Source organism: Choloepus didactylus, chromosome X (genome assembly GCF_015220235.1).
Source record: "Choloepus didactylus isolate mChoDid1 chromosome X, mChoDid1.pri, whole genome shotgun sequence".
NCBI lineage: Eukaryota > Metazoa > Chordata > Mammalia > Pilosa > Megalonychidae > Choloepus > Choloepus didactylus.
This window is the reverse complement of record NC_051334.1, coordinates 101,020,169-101,032,289: the sequence shown is the minus strand read 5'-3', so window position 1 is coordinate 101,032,289 and position 12,121 is coordinate 101,020,169. Positions and strand designations below refer to the sequence as shown.

General features: G+C 33.6%; 1 protein-coding gene across 1 annotated transcript in view; it reads right to left on the bottom strand.

The window, feature by feature from the left end:
• LOC119523291 (protocadherin-11 X-linked-like) overlaps positions 1–12,121 on the bottom strand; it is a 184,011-nt gene that overhangs the window by 36,620 nt on the left and 135,270 nt on the right. The gene's annotated exons all lie outside the window — the stretch shown is intronic.

Genomic DNA, 12,121 nt, shown 5'->3' with positions numbered 1-12,121 from the left:
ATATCCTGTATATACGAATAAGTAAAATGATTGAGATAATTAGACTGTAGTATCCTGAATTCCAAGCCTACTTTTTTTCCCTTGTTTATAGGGGAATACTCTACCTGAAAAACAGAAACAGAAACAAAAAGTAACAAACAAACAAAAACATTGGATAGCTCTCCTAAATGTTCAACCTTTGGTAAGAGCACTAGCTATCACTCATATGTGTATATATCCCTGTAATTTACTTAAACCTATGGATGTGAGTGTAGAATAAGATGGCATGAAGCTTTGTTTATATATATAAAATCTCTGAGGACTGAGCACCTGGCATATATGAATACATTCAATAAGTATTTGTTAAATTAATAAATGAATCAATTAGAATGATAGTTCTTATTTAAAATATAAAGAGAGAAAGAAGAGAGTTTATTCTTGTTTTTAATTTTCAGTCTGTGTAGGCACAGGAATATGCTATAATTGTTGATTTTATTTTTCATTTCTTTTACTTTAATAAAACTATCCAGAAAACCATTTCAGAATTATTTTATGAAAATAATTTTTCAGTTAGACATGTGATAGACTAAAGTGTCAATCTTTATCAAAATTTTATAATCTAATTGCAAAATTTTATTTTTAGAGGAAATGATAAGTATTGTGTGGTATGTGGTATGTGCATTCATTATAAAATACTAAGCCCTACATCTGTCACAGATATGTACAAACAAATGAGAAAATAACCAAAACTCATAGAAGAAAATAACATATTATGTGAACTGCAGGTAAGAATCATATACACATCTTATGTTGATTTCAGATTCATATATCTTAAACTGTATTGATTTCAATTACACTAAATTGTCAACTGAGGATCAAAAAATGTATGGCCTTTCTAATTGTCGCGTGTAACACAAAAGATGTTTCACTTTATTGTAAGTGACATTTCTTCCTAAATTCAAACAAATAAGTTTTGGGGTTGTAAACCCAGGGTAAAAACTGCTGAAATAAATAAGATGTTAATCCTATGTAAGATTTTAATTCTTTGTAGGGATTTGTAGAATCAAGGAAGAGAAAGTTGGTATTGGATACAAGACTCCCAAAAGAAGTATTTTTGTTTTTGAAAACGAATACAGAATATTCCTAGCCAAATAAAAAGCCATATACTTTTTTGCCTACTGTTCTGAGACAATTAATGGAGCCACTGTACTAAACTTTAACACTTCTGACATGTACACTTGCAAGACACCACTTCACTGTTTATTGGAAAGCAATGAATAACACAGCACTTCTAGCACTATAATTCTGGTACTGTTGCCCAGAAAATGCATCCAGTGCCAGTAAGTACTAAAAATATCTTCAAAGAGATTGGATTCTAAAACTGAGTTTTAAAAAGCTTTTTACTCTGTTCATGCAGGAATGCAGGGGAAAGACTAAAAATTTATTTCTGCATGCTACCACTGCTTGACATATTAGTAAGCAATCCAACTTCTGTTTTAACTTTTCATTTTTTTTCTTATTGTTCCTGACTGATATACCTTTGGGCTAGAAAAATACAAGAACATAGTTTCAAATAGGTAAAACCACAATAATATGGAAATAAGTTTAATATTATGATCACAAGTATAATGGGTGCTGTAATAAATGCACCTACATTCCCACTAAAAATATTATCAGGTTTCTTTAAGCTGCCTGAAACTAGTAGAAAGAATTACAGTTGTTTCTTACATATTCAATATTGTGGTGCAATTTAAATTCTACATACTATTTTTAGAACTCTTCTTTCAATACTATGCAGAGTATTTTCAAAGAAAACATAATAAAAATGGATTACAAGTAAAATGATCTGAGCCGTTAGTCACATATTTGCAAATAACCTGAAGTCATCAAGTCCCTGTTCCTTCTTATTTTAAAGGTATATTAGAAAAAGGAGAGAAATGTGAAAGAAAATACCAACACTCCTTGGAAGGAAGGAATTTACATTAAAATATTAATACTGACAGTACTGATTTTGGTGAAGTCAAAGCAGGGCTTAAAATACACATTTGTTTATTTTATTTGTAGGGGACTTACAAATTCATTTCTTCCAAGGAGTGTTGGTGTTTTCTTTCACATTTCTCTCCTTTTTCTAATACACCTTTAAAGGAAGAAGGAATAGGGACCTGATGACTTCAGGTTATTGGCAAATATTTAGTGGAACAATGCTATTCTTAGCATGCAGTTATTTTGATTGTTTTGTGTATCTTTTTTAAATATTAGTCACCAAAAACATAATTCATTTGATTGGCTGTTTTGTCTGTTTTAACAGTTTTCAACACTAGGAGCACTTTGATTAGTTTTTCTCTTTTGACAAAAGAGTAGGAACTCAGTAAGTTTTCTAATAATGATCCATTTTTGTACTAAGTTCTGTCCCAAAGTATTACTCCTCTTTTACCTCAGAATTCTTCAAGAAGATATATGGTGAATATTATCTATTTCTTTTTTATGTCCGTGTATCACTGTCATTATTTTTATTATTTTGATATAACCAAACCATTTCAGTACACTATCTGAAATAGTCACTCAAATTGAAATATCATAAAGTGTCAACTTAAATACATAATGTTATGAGCCAAAACTAATGTGATTTAATTGATGTTATCAGGATTGTTATACCCATGAAAACAATAGGAATATTAAATTCAATCATCAGGTTAACAAATGTCTTTAGACTACTATTCACCTAATTTTTAAAAGCCAGATACTAACTTTCAGAAAAAAGAAAAAAGCAAATAGCTCAATAAGAGATAAATATGTATAACTGAAACAAAAATAATCTGATTCATTCTACTAGCTTTCTAGGAGAATACCAATCATATTTTACTAGTAATGAATAATAATTCAGCATTCTCTTTCTTGTCCCATCCTCCCTCCCTCTCTCCCTCCCTCCCTCCTACTCTCTCTCTCTCTCTCTCTCTGTCTCTCTCTCTCTCTCCCCCACATCTTTTTCTCTGCATTTATAAAAATTGCAAAGGCTAGGCATGGCTTTTAACATGGGAAAGCTTTAACACCACACAAATATTTAAAGTACAACTTGGAATTTATCCCAGAGATTTTAAGGTTTTACATTTTATTTCAAAACATTTTCTTTTAAGGATGCATTTTCAAGCATGTGATTTTAATTATAACTTCTAACTGAAGAGACATGGAAATGTCACTCCTAACTGTTAATCTGTTCTAATTAGCAGCTGCTCACTGGTGCTTAAGTTGCATGGTCTTTCATAAGAAAACAAGAATACAGTATGTTAACTCACTCAACATTAGTACTTGATAGGACTTCAGATATCATTGAGACTTCTTTCTCCTTTCACAGAAAAGGCACTGACACTCAGTGAGGTTAGGTTGATTTGCCCATGATCACACAGCTAGTTTATTGCAGAGCCAGGTTTAAAAGCTGTCTCCTGGCTTTGAGGTGGTTCTACTAAACTATGGCTACCTCTAAATGAGAGTATTTATTGATGATGGCAAGGAAAATTGCAGTGTATAGAGCACCCTTGGGGAGGAGATAATCATTAGGTAACCACAATCCAGAAACATAAACAAATAAAAATAATAAAAACTCTTCCTCCTAATCTCAGATCATTGAGCCCTTGATAAGAATTCTTCCCTTCTCCCCTCAAAACTACTCTACTACCCTAAGTAGTAATATTTAATGAAAAAAATGCAATCAAAGAAACACAGATTAAAATTGTTGAGGGGAAGCTATTTTTATGCATAAATTGAAATGAGTCAAATTATGAAAATGAAATTCACCATCACTATTTTTTAATTATTTCTTTTTATTTAGATAAGTTGCCTGCTTACAGAAAAGTCATGTAAAGAATAAAATGTTCCCATATACCCCACCTAACATTAAAACTTTGCATTAGTGTGGTACCTGTGCAACAATTGATGAAGTTATATTAGAACAGTACTGTTAACCATAGTCCATGGTTTTCTCTTCTAACTTTCATTTGAGTAACAGAAACAATTCAAAACTTTCCCTTTCAGCCACATTCACATACATAATTAAGCACTTTTAATTACACTCACAATTATGTGCGACCATGACCATGATCCACTTCTGAACCTTTACATTCAACCTAAATAGAAATTCTGTATAAATTAAGCATCAGCTCCCCATTCTCTACCCCAATCTATCCCCTTGTAACCTATATTCTAGATTCTTATATCTATGAATTTGCTTATTATAATTTGCTCATATCAGTGAGATCATACAATGTTTGCCCTTTTTGGTCTGGCTTATTTCCCCCAGCACAATGTCCTCAGGGTTCATTATGCTGTCACATGCATCAGGACTTCATTCCTCCATTGTACATATATATCACATTTTATTTATCATTCATCAGTTGATGGACACTTGGTTTGCTTTGATATTTTTTTTACATTGTTTTCACATTCCATCTTTTAACAATTGTGAATAAAACTGCTATAAACATTAGTGTGCAAATATCTGTTCAAGGCCCTGCTTTCAAGTCTTCTGGGTATATATACCTAGCGGCAGGGTTACCAGATTATATTTAGCTTCAAACTGCTAAACTTTCATCTACTGTGGCTTCATGACTTTACATTCCCATAAGCAATGAATGAGTGTTCCTATTTCTCCACATCTTCTCCAACACTTGCAAATTTATGTTTTTTAGTAATAGCAATTCTGTGTGGGTGTGAATTGATATTGCATTGTGGTTTTGATTTGCATTTTCCTAATAACTAGTGATTTTGAGCATCTTTTCTTGGACTTTTTAGTCATTTGTATATTCCCTTTGGAGAAGTATCTATTCAAGTATTTTGCCCATTTTTAATTGGGTTGTGTGCCAGTTTTGATGTATTATGGCCCCCAAAATGCAACTATCTTTGATGTAATCTTGTGGAGGCAGACATATTAGTGTTGATTAGATTGGAATTCTTTGATTGTTTTCATGGGGATGTGACTCAATCAACTGTGAGTGAAATGTTTGATTGGATTATTTCCATAGAGGTGTTACCTTGCCCATTTGGGGTAGGTGTTAATTGAATCACTGGAGCCATATAAATGAGCTGACAAATAGAAGGAACTCAGTGCATTTGTGAGTGACATTTTAGAGAGCAACTGAGAGTGGTATTTTGAAGAGGAACTGCAGCCTAGAGAGGAACATCCTAGGAGAAAGCCATTTTTAAACAAGGACTCCAGAACAGACACCAGCCACATGCCTTCCCATCTAACAGAAGTTTTCTGGACACCATTGGCCATCCTCCAGTGAAGGTGCCTGATTACTGATGCCTTACCTTGGACACTATGGCCTTAAGATCATAACTGTGTAACCAAATAAACCATCTTTTATAAAAGCCAGTCCATTTCTGGTGTTTGCATTCTAGCAGCCTTTGCAAACTGGAACAGGTTGTTTGTCTTTTTATTGCTGAGTTGTAGGATTTCTTTATATATTCTGGATATTAAGCCTTTATTGGATATATGATTTGCAACTATTTTCTCCCACTGAGTAGGTTGTCTTTTCACTTTTGTGACAAAGCCCTTTGCTGCACAAAAGCTTTTAATTTGAGGAGGTTTCATTTATCCATTTTTTTCTTTTGCTGTTTATGCTTTCCATGTAAAGTTTAAGAAACCAGTGCCTAACACAAGATCCTGAAGATGATACCCTATACTTTATTATTGAAGTTATATAATCCCAGCTCTTATATTTAGGTCTTTGATCCATTTTGAGTTAATTTTTGTTTATGGTGTGAGATAGGGGTCCCCTTTCATTCTTTTGTATATGGATATCCAATTCTCACAGGACCATTTGTTGAAGAGACTATTCTTTCCCAAATTGAGTGGACTGGGCAGACTTTTAAAAAATTAAATGGCCATAGGTGTGAGATTCTATTTCTGAAATCTCAATTCAATTCTGCTGGTTATTTTGATCATCCTTGTGCCAATACCATGCTGTTTTGACCACTGAAGCTTATAATATGCTTTAAAATCAAGAAGGGTGAGTCCTCCTAATTCATTCTCCCTTTTAAAGATGTTTGTGACTCTTTGGGGCCCCTTGCCCTTAAAAATAAATTTGATAATTGGCTTTTCCATTTCTGTAAAGTAGGCTGTTGGCATTTTGATTGGGATTGCATTGAATCTGTAAATAATTTTGTGTAGAATTGACATCTTAATGATATTTAGTCTTCCAATCCATGAACACAGACTGTCCCTCCATTTATTTGGGTCCTCTTTGATTTCTTTTTAGCAATGTTTTGTATTTTTCTATATACAAGTCCTTTATGTCCTAGGTTAAATTTATTCCAAGATATTTTATTGTTTTAGCTGTTACAGTAAACATAATTTTTTTTCTTGATTTCCTCCTCAGATTGCTCTTTCATAGTGTATAGAAACACTACTGATTTCTGCATGTTTATATTCTACTCCACCACTTTGCTGAATTCATTTATTAGCTCCAGTATTTTGCTGTCAATTTTTAAGGACTTTATGTCTATAGCATCATGTCATTTGCAAATAGTGAAAGTTTTATACCTTCTTTTCTAATTTTGATGCCTTTGATTTCTTTTTCTTACTTAATTGCTGTTGCTAGAACTTCCAGTTCAATGTTGAATAACAGTGGTGACAGTGGGCATACTTGACTTATTCCAATTCTTAGAGGGGAAACTTTCAGTCTTTCTCCTTTAAGTATGATGTTAGCTGTAGCTTTTTTGTAAATGCTCTCTATCATGTTGAGTAATTTTCTTCTATTCCTATTTTTCAATGTGTTTTTAACAAGAATGATGAAGGATTTTTCAAATGTCTTTTCTGTGTCAATTGAGGTGATTGTGCAGTTTTTCCCTTACTTTTGTTAATAAAGTGTATAATATTAATTTATTTTCTTATATTGAGCCACTCTTGCATACATGGGATAAATCCCACTTGATATTGATGTATAATTGTTTTGATGTGATGTGGGTTGATTTGCAAGTACTTTCTGAATGTTTCTGCTTCTATATTCATAAGAAAAATTGGTCTGTTATTTTCTTCTCTTTTATCTGGTTTTTGTATTAGGGTGTTGTTGGCCTCATAGAATGAGTTAGGTCGTGGTACCGATTCTTCAATTTTTGGAAGAGTTTGAGAAAGATTTGTGTTAATTCTTCTTGGGATGACTGGTAGAATTCACCTGTGAGGCCATATGGTCCTTGGCTTTTCTTTGGTGGGAGGTTTTTGATAACTGATTCAATCTCTTTGCTTGTAATTGTTTTGTTGAGCTCTTCCTTTTCTTATAGAGTCAGTGTAGGTTATTTGTGTGTTTCTAGGAATTTTTACATTTCTTATAGTTTGTAAAATTTGTTGACAGTTTTTGATAGTGTCCTCTTATGACCATTTTTATTTCTGTAGGGTCAGTAGTAATGTACCCTGTCTTGTTTCTGATTTTATTTTTTGCATGTTCTCTTTTGTTCTTTGTCAGTGTAGCTAAGGGTTTTCAATTTTACTGATGTTGTCAGATAATCAGTTTTGGTTTTGTAAATTCTGTCTATTGCCCTTTATTCTCAATTACATTTATTTCTGCTCTTATCTTTATTATTTCTTTCCTTCTTCTTTGGAACCATTTCGTGGTTCTTTTTCTTATTCCTCCAGGTGTGTGGTTTGGTCTTTGATTTTAGTCCTGTCTTCTTTTTTAATATAAGAATTGGGGCTATAAATTTCCTGCTCAGCTCTGCCTTCATGGCATCCCATAGGTTTTGATATGTTGTGTTCTCATTTTTATTTGTCTCAAAATATGTACCGATTTCCATTGCAGTTTCTTCTTTGACCCTCTGATTAAGTGTTATTTAAATTCTATATATTTGTGGATTTTCCAGTTCTCTGCCTATTATTGATTTCCAACTTCATTCCATTATAGTTAGAGAAGATGCTTTGTATGATTTCAGTCCTTATACATTTGTTGAGACTTGTTTTTTGATCTAGCATGTGATGATCCTGGCAAATGACCAAGTGCATTTGAGAAGAATTTATATCCTGCCATTTGGGTGCACAATTATGTGCTAAATCTAGTTCATTTATAATATTAGTCAAGTTCTCTGTTTCATTATTGATCTTCTAGCTAGATCTTCTATCTATTGATAAGAGTGGTGTAGTGGTGTCTATTTCTCCCTTCAGTTTTGCCAGTGTGTGCCTCATGTATTTTGGGGTTCTGTGATTAGGTGCATAAATATATATGGTTGTTATTTCTTCTTGGTGAATTGCCCCTTTTATTAATATATTGTGTGCTTCTTTGTCTCTTATAACAGCTTTTGACATAAAGACTACTTTGACTGGTATTAGTATACCTATCACAGTTCCTTTTGTTTTGTTGCTATTTGCATGGAATATCTTTTTCCATGTCCTCACTTTCAACTGATTTGTGACTTTGGGTTAAAGTGAGTTTCTTGTTAATGGTATATAGTTGGATCATGCTTTTTTATCCATTCTGCAACCTGTGTTTTCTGATTGGGGAATTTAATCCATTAACATTCAGTGTTATTACTGTAAAGGCAATACTTATATCAGCCATTTTGTCCTTTGTTTCTAATGTCATAATTTTTGTCTCTCTTTACTTTTATTGCAACCTCCTTTTCTGTATTTTGATCTTTTGTGATGTATCTGACTGAACCCTTTCTCATTTGTGTTTCTATATTCTTTAAATACTTTCTTCCTGGTTACTCTTGGGTTTGTTTTACATAACCTATGTCTATAACCTCATTTTTAAAGATACCAACTTAGCTTCAATAGAGTACATGTACCTTGCTTCTGTATCCCTTCATTTCCTGTCTTTATGTTGTTTTTATCCCACATCACCTGTTTATATTTTGTGCATCCATTATCCAGGGTATATGACTTTTCCTTGCTCAATTGTTTTCTGACTCTTATAAGAGTTAAAGAATAGAGTTCTATTTTAAGAATGCAGAACTTTTTGGTTTTGCATTTACCCATGTACCTTTACAGAATATTACTTCTTCATACTGCTCCAAGCCACTTTCTCCTGTCTTTTCCTTTCAAACTGCAGAACACCCTCCAGTAATTCTTGTTAGGCAACAATCTTTTTCACAAACACTTTCAGTTTCAGTTTATCTGTGAGTATTTTAAACACCCCCTAATTTTTGGAGGACAGTTTTTCCAGAGAAATAAATTTTTGCTGGCAGTTTTTCTGTCTCAGTACCTTAAATATATCATGCCACTGCCTTCTCACCTCCATGATTCTGATGAGAAATCATCAGTCTTACTGAGGATCCCTTATATGTGATGAGCCTCTTTTCTCTTGCTAGCTTCAGAATTCTCTATCTCTGGCATTTGACATTCTGATTAGTGTGTGTCTATTGCTTTTTATTCTGCTTGGAGTATGTTGGGCTCATTGGATATATATATTTATGTCTTTCATAAATGTTGGGAAGTTTTTGGCCATTATATCCTCAAATATTCTTTCTGTCCTCTTTCCTTTCTCTTTTCCTTCTGGAACACCCATGGCATGTATGTTTGTGTGCTTTTGTGTTTTCTCTCAAATATCTGAGACACTGCTCAATTTTTTCTTATTCTTTTCTCTATCTGTTCTTCTGTTTGTAAGATTTCAATTTTCCTGTCTTGTAGTTCACTGATTCTCTATTCTTCCTCTTCAAAGTGCTGTTGTATGTCTCTAGGGTATTTTTAATCTCTACTAATGTGCCTTTCATCACCATAATTTCTGTTATATTTCTCTTTATAGTTTCAAATTCTTATTTATGCTCACACATTATCTTCTTAATATACTTTATCTCTTTATACATATTTTCTTTATCTCCTTAAATTGATTTAGATTTGTCTGAATATCTTTGATTTTTTGTTCCAAGTTCATGGTCTCCTCTGATGTTTCAATTTGTCCCCTTACCTGGGTCATAACTTTTCTATTTCTTAGTATTGCTTACAACTTTTTGCTGATATCTAGGCACCTGATTAACCTGATGAGTTAATTCTGAAGATCCATTTCTCCTTTTGGTCTAGGGTTTTATTGTTGATGGGCTTTGTGTTAGGCTCTTCATTAACACTTGGTCTAACTTATTCTAGACATTTAGAATAGCCCATTTTTTAACTGTTCACATTTTCTCAGCTCTTCTTCATCTGATTCTTGCCTTGGATTTGTGGTGTAATTTTTAAGATTACACATTTTGAGCAACTGTTTCACCTTTAAGAAAGTTTCCTTTCCTCTCTTCCTTCTCTGGGAATTGTGATCTCTTTTGCTTGTTTTTGTTCAGACTTTTCTCCCCAACTCCTAAGGTTTGTTTAAATTCTTTCTTTCACTCAGTGCCCCAGTTTCCTTGCACTTTTCAGTGATGGCACTCGCCCTATCTTAAAGAAGTTCAGTTTAACATCACCTGTTTTTCTATAACACTTTATTGCCACCTGTTTCTTCCCTTAGGGAATCCAACTCCAGGGAGCCAGGTGCTCTCAATCCAAAAAGGTGAGTCACTTCAGAAATATCTGTTTTGTCTTTAGGTAATCCAGACAACTGAAACTGGATTGAGTGAGGCAACAGCAATTCTTGCTAACATTTCTATCCTGACATCTTTTTGTTTCATTTTGTTTTGTCCCAGGGTCCTTTTGTATGCAGCACTCCTTAGGGGCTTGTATTCTGCCTTGGGTCTCTGAGGACTTACATGCCTGTGCGTGGATATGCATGGAGTTCTAACACACTGGTGTGAGTCAATCTAGAGTCTCTGTTTCTGGTGGGAGGGACCCAGGCCATGCTGCCTCTGTGTGAATTCCAAGCTGCATGGAACCTAGTTTGGGGGGGACCACCCAGAGGTCTGGGATGGAATCCTCCTGAGATTTTTCTGTTTCTTTGATTCAGCATTTGTGGAGTCCTACTCCTGTCTCTACCTTCCTTGAGAGTTCTAGGCAAGTGGTATTGGTTCTCTTATTCTCTAAATCTCTGGGGAGTCTTTTTCAGGGGTTGTCTTACATTGCCATGTTGACTATGTCATTTCCACCATCACTCTTTTTAACAGTTAGTATAAAGTATTTTATATTTCATAGAAGGTTTTCCAAAAAGCCAAACCATGGCCAAATACATTTTATGTTGCTGTATACTTTATCTGTATTATTGTTTACAGAAGTAAGATAATCTAATGGTTAATTTTAATTAAAATCCATGGTTAATATCAAACCATATCAAAAGATTAGTCTACACAAAATGGAAAATATATTTCACTGATACTTCAGCAAATATAAATGGGTAGCTGGTATCCTTGTACTGGGCAATGCTGATGGTGGGCCCCAGTGATTGATGCTTTTTAATATAAGGAATATAAAAATCAAGATGTTTCTGGCTCAGTGTATTAGACAAAACTTCAAGTATCAATATTCAATACCTAGAACAACTGCTCTAGTTAGTGGGGGCTGGGGAACTGTTAGAAACATCTATGTCTTACGAAGGCATTTGGTCTTTATGTTTCAGGGCTTTTTGAGTGATCTATCTCTGAGTGGTTTGGCTTTATAAATTGTTAAAAGTTCTCAATCAAGTTCTGTTGGACTTAATCCTCAGAGGCCATTTCTTTCTTTTTTTTTCCAAAAAAGGATTTAAGTCCCTATATCTTGTGGCATGACCATTTATTCTGCCTGTGAAGTCTGCTTAATATTAATTAAGTGGATATCATGATAAAGATAGTGGTAAATATTCTTAAGATAAAGTTAATGATGAATTTTTCCATGGATCAAGGTTTCTTGGAAATCATAATCATTAAAGAATAGTTCAAACCCTTTTATCTTTGTGGTAAATGGAGTTTCAAAATGTCAGTAACTAATAATGGAGGGTTTATTTTAACTAGAACCTTGGTGAATAACTGGAAGACATTAATGGTATCATGGATGAACAGCTGTATTTTTTGTTTCATACATTTTTTGTATACTTAGTCACTAAACATTGCTCACATGTAAAGATGAAAGTCCTAGATCACTAAGTGATCTAAATTAGAAAGGTAGGATGTTTCCCAATAGGAAGTGCAACCATTTATCAAGCTATTAAAAGAATTTATGATGACATTCAATTGGGTATAGTCAGACTTCCATGAAGGAAGGGGAGCAGCAAATCTGGATCTTCCTTTTTCCCTGCACGTTTCAAACAGACCAAAACAGTATTTGTGT